At 40.9% G+C, this 15,078-nt stretch overlaps 1 protein-coding gene across 1 annotated transcript in view; it reads left to right on the top strand.

Annotated features, from left to right (window-relative positions):
- Positions 1 to 1,699: 1,699 nt before the first annotated feature.
- Positions 1,700 to 15,078, top strand: part of LOC128703132 (uncharacterized) — a 77,814-nt gene continuing 64,435 nt past the window's right edge. Inside the window, exon 1 of the mRNA XM_053797685.2 lies at positions 1,700 to 1,837. The gene's annotated coding sequence lies outside the window, so the exon portion shown is untranslated. The remainder of the gene's footprint in view (positions 1,838 to 15,078) is intronic.

Genomic DNA, 15,078 nt, shown 5'->3' with positions numbered 1-15,078 from the left:
CGGGATGGAGGAATCTGCTTTTCACGTTGTGTATTTCTGTGAGACTTTAGGTATGGTACGAGAGTGGTTCAGTAGGGTTTTGCGTTTGGTAGGGGGGGGAGGTTTGTCGGTACTCCGGGCGTTGAGCTTTGATGTAGGTGGGGTTGACTTGCTTGTACAACTTGCGGTGTCGTACGTTGTGGCCGATTATATTTTCGTGTCATGGGCTATGAGGCACGTTGATGGTAACAGTAGAATTAGGGTTTTAGCGGGGACGATTTATAGGACAAAATGTCGAAATAGGTTGGTATATGAGGGGAGATGGGAGAGACTTCCCGCCTGAATATAAAGCCTTGGAGTTACGAGATTTGAGATAGTTGTGAGTGTTCAGTGGGTAATCTAATGGGCTGGTCAGCTGTGTCTAATTGTGTTTGTCAAGTGCGTGAATGTTTTGTGCTCTCCTAGTTTATGTGCGTCTCCTATGTAACGGTGATGACGATATAACTTACGTGCTTTGTATATACAACTTTTAGGAATGTTTCTCGTCATTTATGCCTCAATTACAAGTCATTGGTGTGCATTTTGTATATGGTGTGCTTCCTAGCACAGTTGAACGTTTTCTTATTTCCGTTTATACTTTATGCCGTGTTCGTGTGCTTTTCAATAATATATGTATCTATGCAAGTATTCGTTTTTCTGTAAGCTGTGATGGAGCTTGAACTATATATGGAGGCAGCATTTTTCAATGTGTGCATCTCGTCAGTGTATAAGTTCACTTATAGCTGCTGGCATTTGTGTTTATTGAGATGTCAAATATCACAGTGTAGTTTCGTTTTGTTATATTAGATATTTTCATTGTTGTGAATTGTAGCGTCATCCTGTTCCACCTTTGAACTGTAGTGTCTATCCTTAGTCCATGATAATAACACCGTGGTAGTCGCCCAAACTAACGTATTGTTGTGCTCTTTAAGGCACCTGAGTTCTTAGATTAAGTCTTGGATACGTTGTGTGTTGGCAGGCGGAAGCCACGCCTAGTTATGTGTCAGATGAAGTATCATGTTGTATAATACGTGATTGCTTGTGTATGTGTGTAATTCTGTGTGCTTGTTTTTGTCACATTGGTGATTTGTATAGTGTTTATATTTTCCTGTGTTTTGAATTTATTACTTATTATATAATAATAATCTAGTTAGTGCCTGGTATCTCGTTGACATATTATTTTATGCACCCATATCTATTTTGTACCTAAGTTTTAAATAAAATATAAAAAAAAATGCTGCATTTTATTCATAAATATGATTTAAAGAAACATATTTAATGTTTCATTCTCATTTTCTAATAAATTTTAGTGGTGTCAAGTACGCATTTCTCATAGCATGAATATATTCCAAAGTTTACATTGCTAAATATATTACATATACATTAGTTTCTACCAAGGATCAGGTTTAATGTTTCATAGGAAATTAATTTATATGCATAATTAACATTAATATTATTAATAATAATATCAGCAGCAAAATGGAGAAGCGTTAAACCCTTCTGGGTAATACTACACTTGGAAAATTGAAAGTATTATATAACTGATGCAAGAAACGAGTGGATTAGCTATAATTCTTCGATTAAGAGCCTACTCTCAGCGGGTAAACATTCGTGTCGGTATTAATACTGGGAAGAAAATGGTATGGGCCAGCTGGCAGCACCTCACTCAGTCCTTGTTTACATTCCACAACGCTAGTGTTGCTAGTCTGGCTGACGCTACGGTGTCTCCGTATTACATTCCTTGAGTTCAATTTTAAGCCCCAAGTTACCGCATTGTTCCTCTCACACTAAGCAACACACTACCATCAATCTAAGGAAGGTAAGTGAATATTAGTTAGGTTGGTGAACTAAATATAAAACCTATTGACTACTAAGATGGTTTAATGTCCAGTGTAATGGGGAGCCCATCACTTTGGTTTCATCAGTAAAATATCTGGGAATCCCCTTTGACCCATGCATGTCAGGAGAATTGATAGGGAACAGTGTAGTAAAGAAAGCGAATGCCAGACTGAAGTTCCTCTATAGACAAGCACAGTGTCTACCTACTGAGGCTCGCAGGACCCTATGTCTAGCCCTTATAAAGTGTCATATGGATTACGCTTGCTCTTCATGGTACTCTGCCTTGACAAAATAAAAACTGAAAGATAGACTGCAAATCACCCAGAACAAAATTGTAAGATTCATCCTGGACCTGGGTCCAAGAGAGCATGTAGGCCAGAATGAATTACAGCAGTTGGATATGCTGAATGTTGTTAGGTAAGACACATATACAACAGTTAGGTATCTTTATTTCGAGAAATAAAGATACCTAACTGTTGCATATGTGTCTTACCTAACAATCTGTCGGTATTTATACCATTTTAATGTTCATGCTGAATGTTGAAGACAGAGTAAAACATCTGAAGCTAAATCATGTTTATAAAATTGCTTACAGTGTCCAGAATATCTTGCTGTCAATTTTGTCAGGGTTGGGAACCAAAGCAATCATAGTACTAGGGGGAGAGAGCACAACTTTGTAGTACCCACAGTCAGTGGCCAGGCTTCAAACACCTTTTATTGTACAACAATAAAGGAATGGAACAGACTGCCCGGACATGTCAAATCCAGTCATAGCATGAACCAGTTCAAGAAGAGTGCCAAAAGGTGTCTGATGAATGTAGCTACAGAAAGGGAGGGGAATGATTTTTTATTTTTTAGCTAACATACGTGTAAATTTTACCTTATTCCTAGTAATGACCCTCGTATTGTAGATAGTCTTAATGACCCTCGTGTAGTAGATAGTCTTTTAGTATATTAATAAGATGTTATCTTCATTATAGAATAATAAGAATCTATTAAAAACCTTTATATTATAATAATAAGGTCAAAGGACCCCAATGGAAATAAGTCATTCTGTACTTCTTGTAAATGTTTTCCTTTGGAGGATGTTTTTAACGTTAATTATCACTTCAGGAAAAAACTGTCACTATTATTTAGTGAAAAATCTATTCGTTAAACTGTTATAAGATAAGCAGTGATATATGGTAAATCCGTCGCCATAAATCTTGTTGTTTTAATATAATCTACAAGAGAAGATTGATAAAAGTTTATACAAGTTAGGAATAAACAATACTGATATCAGTGACAGTTTTCTATGACTAGAGACACGGATATTTATTAGCGATCATTGCATATACTTCACTGTATATTAAAAGTATCTTATACGTAAATGAGAAAAAAATATAATGTTGCAAAATTATGATGGTTTAATCAAGGAAAACATATCAAGGTATTACGTGTATTCAAGCTAATTTTAAGTTAGCTGGCGAGGGTTGGCCACTCTGCCGGACTTGTTGCAACCCCTTATAATAATATATTTCAACCAGTACATGTACAAAGTATACAGACCATAGTTGACATCAATGACACATTTCAACCAGTACATGTACAAAGTATACAGACCATAGTTGACATCAATGACACAACACTACTATATAGGAAGCCGCTTGTTATGCTGAGCATTTCCCGCAAATTACCCCTCACGGAAGGTTCCTTGATGTTGGTGAGTTGCTCTTGATTTAGGGAATTGGATCTGTGCTCCAGTCCCCTGAATTTAGCCTGAATGCCTTCCACATCCCCCAAGGCGCTGTATAATCCTACGGGTTTAGCGCTTCCCCTTGATTATAATAATAATCCCGCAAATTAGGTCAGTTTTGTCCCAGTATGCGACCCACACCAGTCGAGTAACACCAAGGTACCCGTTTTACTGTTAAGAACGTAAGAACATAAGAAGGAACACCGAAGCAGGCCTACTAGCCCATGCGAGGCAGGTTCAAGTCTCATACCGGCTTAAGCCAATACCCCAACCTAGTCAGGTAAGGTCACATTCACATAAGGAAGGAGCACGGCATTTGACCTAGTAGCACAAGCTAGTCAGGTCCAACTCACCCACCTGCAACCACTCATGCATTTATCTAACCTATCTTTAAAACTACACAACATTTTAGCGTCTATAACTACCCGCGAGTTTGTTCCACTCATCCACAACACTGTTACCAAACCAGTGCTTTCCTATATCCTTCCTGAATCCGAATTTTTCCAACTTAAATCCATTGCTACGAGTCCTGTCTAGGCTAGATATTTTTAGCATGCTATTTACATAAGAACATAAGAAAGGAGGAACACTGCAGCAGGCCTGTTGGCCCATACTAGGCAGGTCCTTTACAATTCATCCCACTAACAAAACATTTGACCAACCCAATTTTCAATGCTACTCCAGAAATAAGATCTGATGTGCAAGTCCCACTCAAATCCAACCCCTCCCACTTATGTACTTATCCAACCTAAATTTGAAATTACCCAAAGTCCTAGCCTCAATAACCCAACTAGGTAGACTGTTCCACTCATCAACTACCCTATTTCCAAACCAATACTTTCCTGTGTCCTTTCTAAATCAGAGTGGTGACGTGTACTTAGCTCAGTGGTGACGTGTACTTAGCTCAGTGGTGACGTGTACTTAGCTCTGTGAAGACCTGTTTGTGTGCTCTCTGTGAATCTGAACCAGGATGCCCTCTCTTGAGCAACTTTACCAGCAGCTGAGAGAAGAGCTCAGAGTTGCTAAGCTGGAGATACGGCGATTAACGGAGGAGAACAAGAGGATTCGTAGTAATCCTCCTGTTGTGAGTCCCCAGGTTAAGAGGGGAGCTTGGTCAGTGGCCGGGCAACATGGAACCAAGCTGAGGATCAAGAAAACGGTTGGAGAGGCAGAAACAACGAGAAACCAGAAGACTACCGTGGAAACTTCCAACCAATTCTCCGTGCTACCTGACGAATGTGAGTGTTCTACTGGGAATGCCACAACGAGCACCAAGGAAGCATTGGCAGACGTGAGTGAGACATCCCTAGAAACCCCAATAAAGACCATCGAGAACGTCTTGACGAATTCCACAAGTGGTGTAATGCTACCTGACGAATGTGAGTCGACTTCTGGGAGCATCACAAAGGACGACGCCAAGGAAGGTAAAAACATTGTTGATAAATTAGACACATGTGCAACTCTTGGGTATCTTTATTGAGGAAACGTTTCGCCACACAGTGGCTTCATCAGTCCATACGTAGGAGAAACTTGAAGAACAGGAGGAGAATGAGGTAATCAGTCCCTCAACCTTGAGTCGATGTGTTCAGTCCATCAATCTTGAATAGAATAGGTATTCTATTCAAGATTGATGGACTGAACACATCGACTCAAGGTTGAGGGACTGATTACCTCATTCTCCTCATGTTCTTCAAGTTTATCCTTTGTATGGACTGATGAAGCCACTGTGTGGCGAAACGTTTCCTCAATAAAGATACCCAAGAGTTGCACATGTGTCTAATTTATCATGTCGGTTCTCTGAACCATTCATCTACAAAAACATTGTTGTTGTTGGGGATAGCCAAGTTAGGTACATGGATAGGGCATTCTGCTTGAAGGATAGGAGTAGGAGGCAGAGAGTGTGTTTTCCTGGGGCTGGGATGAAGGATATTGTTAGCCGTCTGGATGACATCATGAGAGGTAATGTGAGCAATCCTACTATCTGTCTCAGTGCTGGAGGCAACGATGTTGGCAGACATAGGAGTGAGGACCTGATTAGCAGGTATAGGTCAGCAATAGAAATAATTAGGAGTAAGGGTGGGAACCCTGTCATATGTGGTATTTTGCCAAGGAGAGGAGTTAGAAATGAATGGTTGTCCAGGGCAATTGGTGTCGATTGCTGGCTGGACAAATACTGTAAGGAAAATGCGGTAACATTCATTGACAACTGAGACCTCTTCTATGGCAGAAATGACATGTATGCCAGGGATGGGGTTCACTTATCTAGGTGTGGGGTGGGAGCACTGGCCAACGCAGTGGAGGGAGCTGTTAGGTCTTTAAACTAGGAATAGTTAGTGGTATAGGTTTTTGCGGGAAAACTGTGGAGTGTCAGGGGAGTAATATGAGTACTAGGAGAACTAGTAATAGGCAAAATGAGGTGGATATTGGAAAGCCAGTGGCACTAACTGACAAGGACAGTAATAGGTTTAGTGGAATAACAGAAAGGAGCAGGAAGGGTAAAGAGAGAGGAGGGTCTTTAAGTATTTATTACACAAATAGTCGCAGTGCTAGGAATAAGATGGACGAGTTGAGACTAGTTGCTAGTGCAGGTAACATAGATGTATTTGCCATTACTGAGACGTGGTTTAATTAAAAAAGTCGGGACATGCCTGCAGAATGTCACATTCAGGGTTTTAAATTGTTCCAAGTAGATAGAAGTATCGGTAAGGGGGGTGGGGTGCCATTGTATGTCCGAGATCGCTTGAACTGTTGCATAAAAACGGGTATTAAGTCTGAAGTAACACATACAGAGTCTGTTTGGATAGAATTTTCAGAGGGGCATGAAAAATTAACTTTAGGTGTGATATACTGTCCCCCAAATTTAGATAGGGACCAGGGGAGACTACTATGGGAGGAAATTGTTAGGGCCACAAGGCACGATAATGTAGTAATTCTAGGAGACTTTAACTTTAGTCATATTGATTGGAATTTCTTGACTGGGAATTTAGAATCATACGACTTCTTAGAAGTAGTTCAGGATTGTTTTTTGAAGCAGTTTGTGACAGAACCTACAAGGGGTAATAACCTGCTTGACTTAGTTCTGGCAAACAATGAATCCCTTCTTAATAATTTAGAAGTTTCAGAGGAACTGGGTGCTAGCGACCACAAATCAATTACATTTAGAATTGAATGGAAGTATGATAGTAGGGATAACTCAGTAACAGTCCCAGATTTTCGCTTAGCAGATTACGATGGGCTTAGAGAACACTTATCATCTGTTGACTGGGGTAACGAAGAGAGCTATCAATATGACAGTTTTCTGAACACAATACATGCTGCTCAAAGAACGTTTATCCCTTATAAAGAAATTAGATCAAATAGAAATGACCCAAAATGGATGAATAATTGGCTGAAATATCTACTAGGGCATAAGAAAGGAATTTATAGGCGTATCAAAAGAGGCGAGGGTCATCTTATGAATCAGTATATTGACATTAAGAGGGACATTAAAAAGGGGATAAGAAAAGCTAAAAGGGACTATGAAATTAAAGTTGCTAGGGATTCTAAAACTAACCCAAAAAGTTTTTTCCAGGTATATAGAACAAAAGTCAGAGATAAGATAGGCCCCCTTAAAAATAACTATGGGCATCTTACTGACAAAGAGAATGAAATGTGCTCGATTTTAAATAATTATTTTCTCTCGGTTTTTACACAGGAAGACACTAATAATATTCCGGTAATTAATTTTTATAGTGGGCCAGAAGATAAATTATGTAACATCTCAGTCACTAGTGAAATGGTTGTGAAGCAGATAGACCAACTGAAGCAAAATAAGTCACCGGGTCCTGATGAGGTTTTTTCAAGGGTTCTAAAGGAATGCAAAATGGAAGTCTGTGAACCATTAATTAATATTTTTAATTTATCTCTTCAAACAGGTGTAGTGTCTGATATGTGGAAGATGGCTAATGTAATTCCTATTTTTAAAACAGGGGACAAGTCGTTACCGTCAAATTACCGCCCAATAAGCCTGACCTCAATTGTAGGCAAATTACTAGAGTCAATTATAGCTCAAATTATAAGAAGCCATCTCGATAAGCATAGCTTGATTAATGATACTCAGCATGGATTCACAAGAGGCCTGTCTTGTCTAACTAATTTATTAACTTTCTTCAGTAAAGCTTTTGAGGCTGTTGACCACGATAAAGAATTTGATATTATTTACTTAGATTTTAGTAAGGCATTTGATAGAGTTCCGCACCAAAGACTGTTGAAGAAAGTAGCAGCTCATGGCATTGGGAGAAGAGTGCTCTCGTGGATCGAATCATGGCTCACAGACAGGAAGCAAAGAGTGTCCATAAATGGGGTTAAATCCGAGTGGGGATCAGTAACAAGTGGCGTTCCACAGGGATCAGTCTTGGGCCCGTTGTTGTTTATAATATATATAAATGATCTTGATGAAGGAATTACTAGTGATATGAGCAAATTCGCCGATGACACGAAGATAGGTAGGATAACTGATTCAAACGTAGATGTTAGGGAACTTCAGGAGGATTTAGACAAACTCTACTCTTGGTCAGAAAAGTGGCAGATGTAGTTCAATGTAGATAAATGCAAGGTTCTAAAGCTCGGGAGTGTCCATAACCATTAGCCATACAGATTGCGAAAAGGACTTGGGGGTTATGGTAAGCAGCAATCTTAAACCAAGACAGCAATGCCTAAGCGTACGTAATAAGGCAAATAGATTACTGGGATTTATATCAAGAAGTGTAAGCAACAGAAGTCCAGAGGTCATACTGCAGCTTTATACATCATTAGTAAGGCCTCACCTAGATTATGCAGCTCAATTCTGGTCTCCATATTACAAAATGGACATAAATTCGTTAGAAAACATTCAGTGTAGGATGACTAAATTAATACATAGCATTAGAAATCTTCCTTATGAAGAAAGATTGAAGACTCTTAAGTTACATTCACTTGTTAGACGAAGAATGAGGGGAGACCTGATCGAAGTGTATAAGTGGAAGATAGGTATTAATAAAGGGGATATTAACAAGGTCTTGAGGATATCTCTCCAAGAGAGAACCCGCAGTAATGGATTTAAATTAGATAAGTTTAGATTTAGAAAGGACATAGGAAAGTATTGGTTTGGAAATAGGGTAGTTGATGAGTGGAACAGTCTACCTAGTTGGGTTATTGAGGCTAGGACTTTGGGTAGTTTCAAATTTAGGTTGGATAAATACATGAGTGGGAGGGGTTGGATTTGAGAGGGACTTGCACATCGGAGCTTGTTTCTTGGGTGGCATTGAAACTTGGGTTGGTCAAATGTTTGTTAGTGGGATGAATTGTAAAGGACCTGCCTAGTATGGGCCAACAGGCCTGCTGCAGTGATCTCGGACATACAATGCCACCCCACCCCCCTTCCCGATACTTCTATCTACTTGGAACAATTTAAAACCCTGAATGTGACATTCTGCAGGCATGTCCCGACTTTTTGAATTAAACCACGTCTCAGTTAAGGCAAATACATCAATGTTACCTGCACTAGCAACTAATCTGAACTCGTCCATCTTATTCCTAGCACTACGGCTATTAGAATAATAAACATTGAAAGACTCTCCTTTCTCTTTACCCTTCCTGCTCATTTCTGTTTTTCTACTAAACCTATTACTGTCCTTATCACCCAATGTCACTGGCTTTTCAATATCTACCTCGTTCTGCTTATTACTAGTTCCCCTAGAACTCATAATATTACTACACTGGGACTTCACTGTTTTCCTGCCAAAACCCATACCACTAACTATTCCTAGTTTAAAGTCCTAACAGCTCCCTCCACTGCAGTTGCCAGTGCTCCCACCCCAGACCTAGATAAGTGAACCCCATCCCTGGCATACATGTCATTTCTGCCATAGAAGAGGTCCCAGTTGTCAATGAATGTTACCGCATTTTCCTTACAGTATTTGTCCAGCCAGCAATTGACACCAATTGCCCTGGACAACCATTCATTTCCAACTCCTCTCCTTGGCAAAATACCACATATGACAGGGTTCCCACCCTTCCTCCTAATTATTTCTATTGCTGACCTATGCCTGCTAATCAGGTCTTCACTCCTACATCTGCCAACATCGTTGCCTCCAGCACTGAGCTGTCATCCAGACAGCTAACAATATCCTCCATCCCAGCCCCAGGAAAGCAAACTCTCTTGTTTCCTACTCCTGTCCTTCAAGCAGAACGCCCTATCCATATACCTAACTTGGCTATCCCCAACAACAACAATATTCTTACCTTCCTTGGTGTCGTTTGTCGTGACGTTCCCAGTAGTCGACTCACATTCGTCGGGTAGCACTGAGAATGTATTAGATGTTTCCACAACAGTTTCCACGGCAGTCTCTTCTTCATCGTTTCTACCTTTCCACTCGTCTTCTTGATCGTCAACTTCGTTCCCTGCTGTCCAGCCACTGACCAGTTTCCTTTCTTGACCTGAGGACTCAAAACAGGAGGACTACTACGAATCTTCTTGTTTTCCTCGGTCAGTCGCCGAATCTCCATCTTCGCCATCCTCAATTCTTTCTTAAGCTGTTGGTAAAGTTGCTCGATGGAGGGCATCTTGCTTCAATTCGTAGAGAGCGCGCAAAGAGGTCTTCACAGAGCTAAGTACACGTCACCACTGAGCTAAGTACACGTCACCACGTCTTGGGTAGTTTTGAAAATTTGGTTGGGTAAATGTTTTGTTAGTGGGATTGATTGTAAAGGACCTGCCTAGTATGGGCCAACAGGTCTGTTGCAGTGTTCCTTCTTTCTTATGTTCTTATGTTCAAATACCTCGGTGAAAAAAGTTAATAAACTCGTAAGGCAGAAACTCCCCTCGTTTTTTGACCACTCTTCGGACACTCCTGATGCCCCTGTGCCTCTTCCTGGTGCTGTTTCCTCACCTGCTTCAGGTACCGAGGTTTCGACTAACTCCTTCGATTTGTCTGACCTCCGCTCTGCTTTGATCAAGGTCCCGGAGAAGTGATCAAGGTCTCAGAAGTGATCAAGGTCCCAGGACTGTGAAGAAGTGTCTTGTGTGCTATCCTGTGAAGAAGTGTCTTGTGTGCTATCCTGTGAAGAAGTGTCTTATGTGCTATCCGTGGACTGAACCAAGATGCCCTCCATCGAGCAACTTTACCAGCAGCTTAAGGAAGATTTGACATTAAAATGGTATAAAATACCGACAGGTTGTTAGGTAAGACACATATGCAACAGTTAGGTATCTTTATTTCGAAACGTTTCGCCTACACAGTAGGCTTCTTCAGTCGAATACAGAAAAGTTGATAGAAGCAGAAGATACTTAGAACATAAGAACATAAGAACGAAGGAACACTGCAGAAGGCCTACTGGCCCATGCGAGGCAGGTCCAAGTCCCTACCGGCTTAAGCCAATGCACCCAACCTAGTCAGGTCAGGTCACATTGACTCAAGGGAGGAACACGGCAACCGACCCGTTAGCACAAGCTATCAGGTCTAACTCACACCCACCCACATCTACTCATGTATTTATCCAACCTATTTTTAAAGCTACACAACGTTCTGGCCTCTATAACGGTACTTGGGAGTTTGTTCCACTCATCCACAACTCTATTACCAAACCAGTACTTTCCTATATCCCTCCTGAATCTGAATTTTTCCAACTTAAAACCATTGCTGCGAGTCCTGTCTAGGCTAGATATTATCAGCACACTATTTACATCCCCTTTATTTATTCCTGTCTTCCACTTATAAACCTCAATCATATCCCCCCTAATTCTACGTCTTTCTAGAGAGTGCAGTTTCAGGGCCCTTAGTCTATCCTCATAGGGAAGGTTTCTGATACATGGGATCATCTTTGTCATCCTCCTTTGTACATTTTCCAGAGAATTTATATCCATTCTGTAATACGGTGACCAAAACTGTGCAGCATAATCTAAATGAGGCCTAACCAAGGATGTATAGAGTTGAAGAACAACCTGAGGACTCCTATTATTTATGCTTCTTGATATGAAGCCAAGGATTCTATTAGCTTTATTGCGAACACTTATGCACTGTTGTCTTGGTTTCAGATTACTGCTAACCAGAACTCCTAAATCTTTTTCGCAATCCGTAATATTAAGATCTACATTATTTAGTTTATATGTGGCATGGTTATTGTCCTGTCCAACATTTAGAACTTTGCATTTGTCTATATTAAACTGCATCTGCCACTTCTCCGACCACTGCATCAGTCTATTCAAATCTTCCTGGAGTGCTCGAATGTCCTCGTCAGAATGAATTCGACGGCCTATTTTGGTGTCATCGGCAAACTTGCCGATGTCGCTCTTTATGCCCTCATCTATGTCGTTTATGTAGATTGTGAACAGCAGGGGGCCCAACACTGACCCCTGTGGAACACCGCTCGTGACGCTTCCCCACTCTGATTTCTCCCCATTTATGCAAACTCTCTGCTGCCTATTTGTCAACCATGCCTCTATCCAGGAAAAAATTTCTCCTCCTATTCCATGTGCTTTAATTTTCCTCAATAGTCTCTGATGTGGGACCCTGTCAAAAGCCTTACTGAAGTCCATATACACAATATCATATTCGTTACCATGATCTACCTCCTCAAATACCTTAGTGAAAAAAGTTAATAAATTCGTAAGGCAGGAACGTCCCTTTGTAAAACCATGCTGAGATTCGTTGATTAATTTATGCTTTTCAAGGTGGCTACGAACTGCCTCGGCAATTATTGATTCCATAAATTTTCCCACTATGGAGGTTAGGCTTATTGGTCTATAGTTCGAAGCTAAGGACCTGTCACCTGTTTTGAAAATAGGTATCACATTTGCCATTTTCCACTTATCTGGCACCATGCCAGTTTGTAGTGATATGTTGAAAAGATTAGCCAAAGGTGTGCTAAGCTCCTCTTTACATTCCTTTAGAACCCTTGCATACAGTTCATCAGGGCCTGGGGATTTGTTAGGTTTTAATTTATCTATTTGCCTAAGGACCATGTCACTTGTGACCCTAATAGTGCACAGTTTATTATCGTCCTGTTCTACATAATTTATCATTACTGGAATATCACTGGTATCCTCCTGTGTAAAAACTGAGAGGAAGTATGTGTTAAAAATTCTACACATTTCCTTATCACTGTCAGTGAGCTGACCCGAGGAACTTTTGAGTGGGCCTATCTTGTCCCTGATCTTACTTCTGTATACCTGAAAGAATCCTTTTGGGTTAGTCTTCGATTCTCTTGCAACTTTAACCTCATAATCTCTTTTTGCTTTTCTAATTCCCTTTTTTATTTCTCTCTTTAACTGAATATATCGATTTCTTAATTGCCCCTCTCCTCTTTTGATTTGCCTATATATGCCTCTCTTTTGACCAATCAGATATTTTAATCTATTGTTCATCCATTTAGGATCATTTTTGTTTGATCTGATTTCCCTATTTGGAACATAATTTGACTGAGCAGCTAGAACTATGCCCTGGAAAGCATCATATCGGCAACCATCACCACCTACCTGACCCCTAGTCAGGTCATTCCAGTTCAGCCCACCTAAGTAATTTTTCAGTCCTATGAAATCAGCCAAGCGAAAGTCAGGGACGGAGACTTGATTGCCATTATTAGGGGAATTCCATGGTATGTTAAAACTGAGTGATTTGTGATCACTCTCCCCAAGCTCATCATTAACCTCAAGATTATTAATTAGTGTTTCCCTACTGGCAAGAACCAAGTCAAGGAGGTTATTTCCCCTAGTTGGCTCTGTCACAAACTGTTTTAAAAAACAATCCTGGATCGTATCAAGAAAGTCACCCGACTCTAAATTTCCTGTCAAATTGCTCCAGTCAATCTGTCTATAGTTGAAATCTCCCATTAGCACAACATTTTCGTATGTAGATGCCTTACGAATTTCGTCCCATAGAAGTTTACTGCACTCCCTATCAAGATTTGGGGCCCTGTAAATCACACCCAAAATTAGTTTTTCTCGGCCCTCGAGAAGCTGTAACCAAACAGATTCAGTGGCTGACGCTTCTAATTTAATATCTTGTCTAACACAACAATTTAAATTGTCTCTGACATACATCGCTACTCCACCACCTTTCCTGTTGACCCTGTCAGTGTGGAATAATTTATAGCCTTGTATGTGACATTCAGATGGCATCTCTCTATCTTTCAGATTGAGCCAGGTCTCTGTTATAGCAATAATATCTATGTTTCCTGCACTTGCAATTAATCTTAGCTCATCTATCTTATTTCTAACACTCCTGCTATTAGTATAGTAAACCTTAAGGGAGCTAGTCCCTTGCTGCCCTCTGCTGTCCCCCTTTGTTTTCTGACCTGTTCTATTGTCTTTATTTATAACTTCATGCTGAATGCCTTTTATACATTTACTGTTTCCAACCCTAGTGTTGCAACCTGCTTGTTTCCCACACACACCCATACCTCTATCTTCCATCAGTTTAAAATCATAGGCATTTCACCAATGGCCTTCTCAATCGAGTCTGCAAGTGCTACCACCCCTGCCCCAGAGAGATGAACCCCATCCCTTGCATACATATCATGTTTGCCATAAAAGTTGTTCCAGTTGTCAATGAATGGGATTGCAAGTTCCTTGCAGTATCTGTCTAGCCAGCAATTTACACCAATTGCCCTAGACAACCATTCATTTCCTACTCCCCTTCTAGGCAAGATGCTACATATGATTGGGATCCCTCCCTTAGACTTAATGAAATCTATAGCTGACCTGTACTTATCTAGCAGCTCTTCTCTCCTACCCTTCCCAATATCATTTCCACCAGCACTGAGACAGATAATGGGCTTGTTCCCATTACCTGACATGATATTATCCAGTCTGTTGACAATGTCCCCAACACCAGCTCCAGGGAAGCACACTCTATCTCTCATCTTCTTATTCCTATTACAAAAAGCACGGTCAACATATCTTACCTGAGAGTCACCAACCACAAGAATGCGCTTACCTTCATTAGCAGGGGCAGTAGTACCCTTACCTTCACTGGCCACTGAAGTACATTCATCCTGGAGAACAGAGAAGCGATTTCCTACCTTCAGATCTTCACTCTTAACTTTCCTTACTCTGATGCGCCTCCCATTACTGTGAACAACTCGCCACTTGTAGCAGGTGCTGGGCTGCACCTCACTGCTGGTACCCGTTGCTACCTCCCCACCTACAGCCTCCTCACAGTGAGAGACAGACTGCACCTCACTGCTAGAAGCCTCATTCCCCACATCTCCAACCACCTCACACTCTCTCCCAGGCCCATTGAGGTGGACCTTCAGCCTCCTAATCTCCTCCTGGAGAAGCAAGACCTCCTCCTTCAACTCTCCAAACTCAGTTTTTAAAACACTGCAGAAGCAAGCCATGCTTTGTAACCGTCCACGCTAATCCCCAAAGCAGCTCAGGGTCTGTGAAAGCAGCTCTTCAGTCGAGTACAGAAAAGCTGATAGAAGCAGAAGATACTTGAAGACGATGTAATCAGTCCATCACCCTTAAA

Source organism: Cherax quadricarinatus, chromosome 85 (genome assembly GCF_038502225.1).
Source record: "Cherax quadricarinatus isolate ZL_2023a chromosome 85, ASM3850222v1, whole genome shotgun sequence".
NCBI classification, from domain to species: domain Eukaryota; kingdom Metazoa; phylum Arthropoda; class Malacostraca; order Decapoda; family Parastacidae; genus Cherax; species Cherax quadricarinatus.
This window is presented reverse-complemented; position numbering and strand designations above follow the sequence as displayed.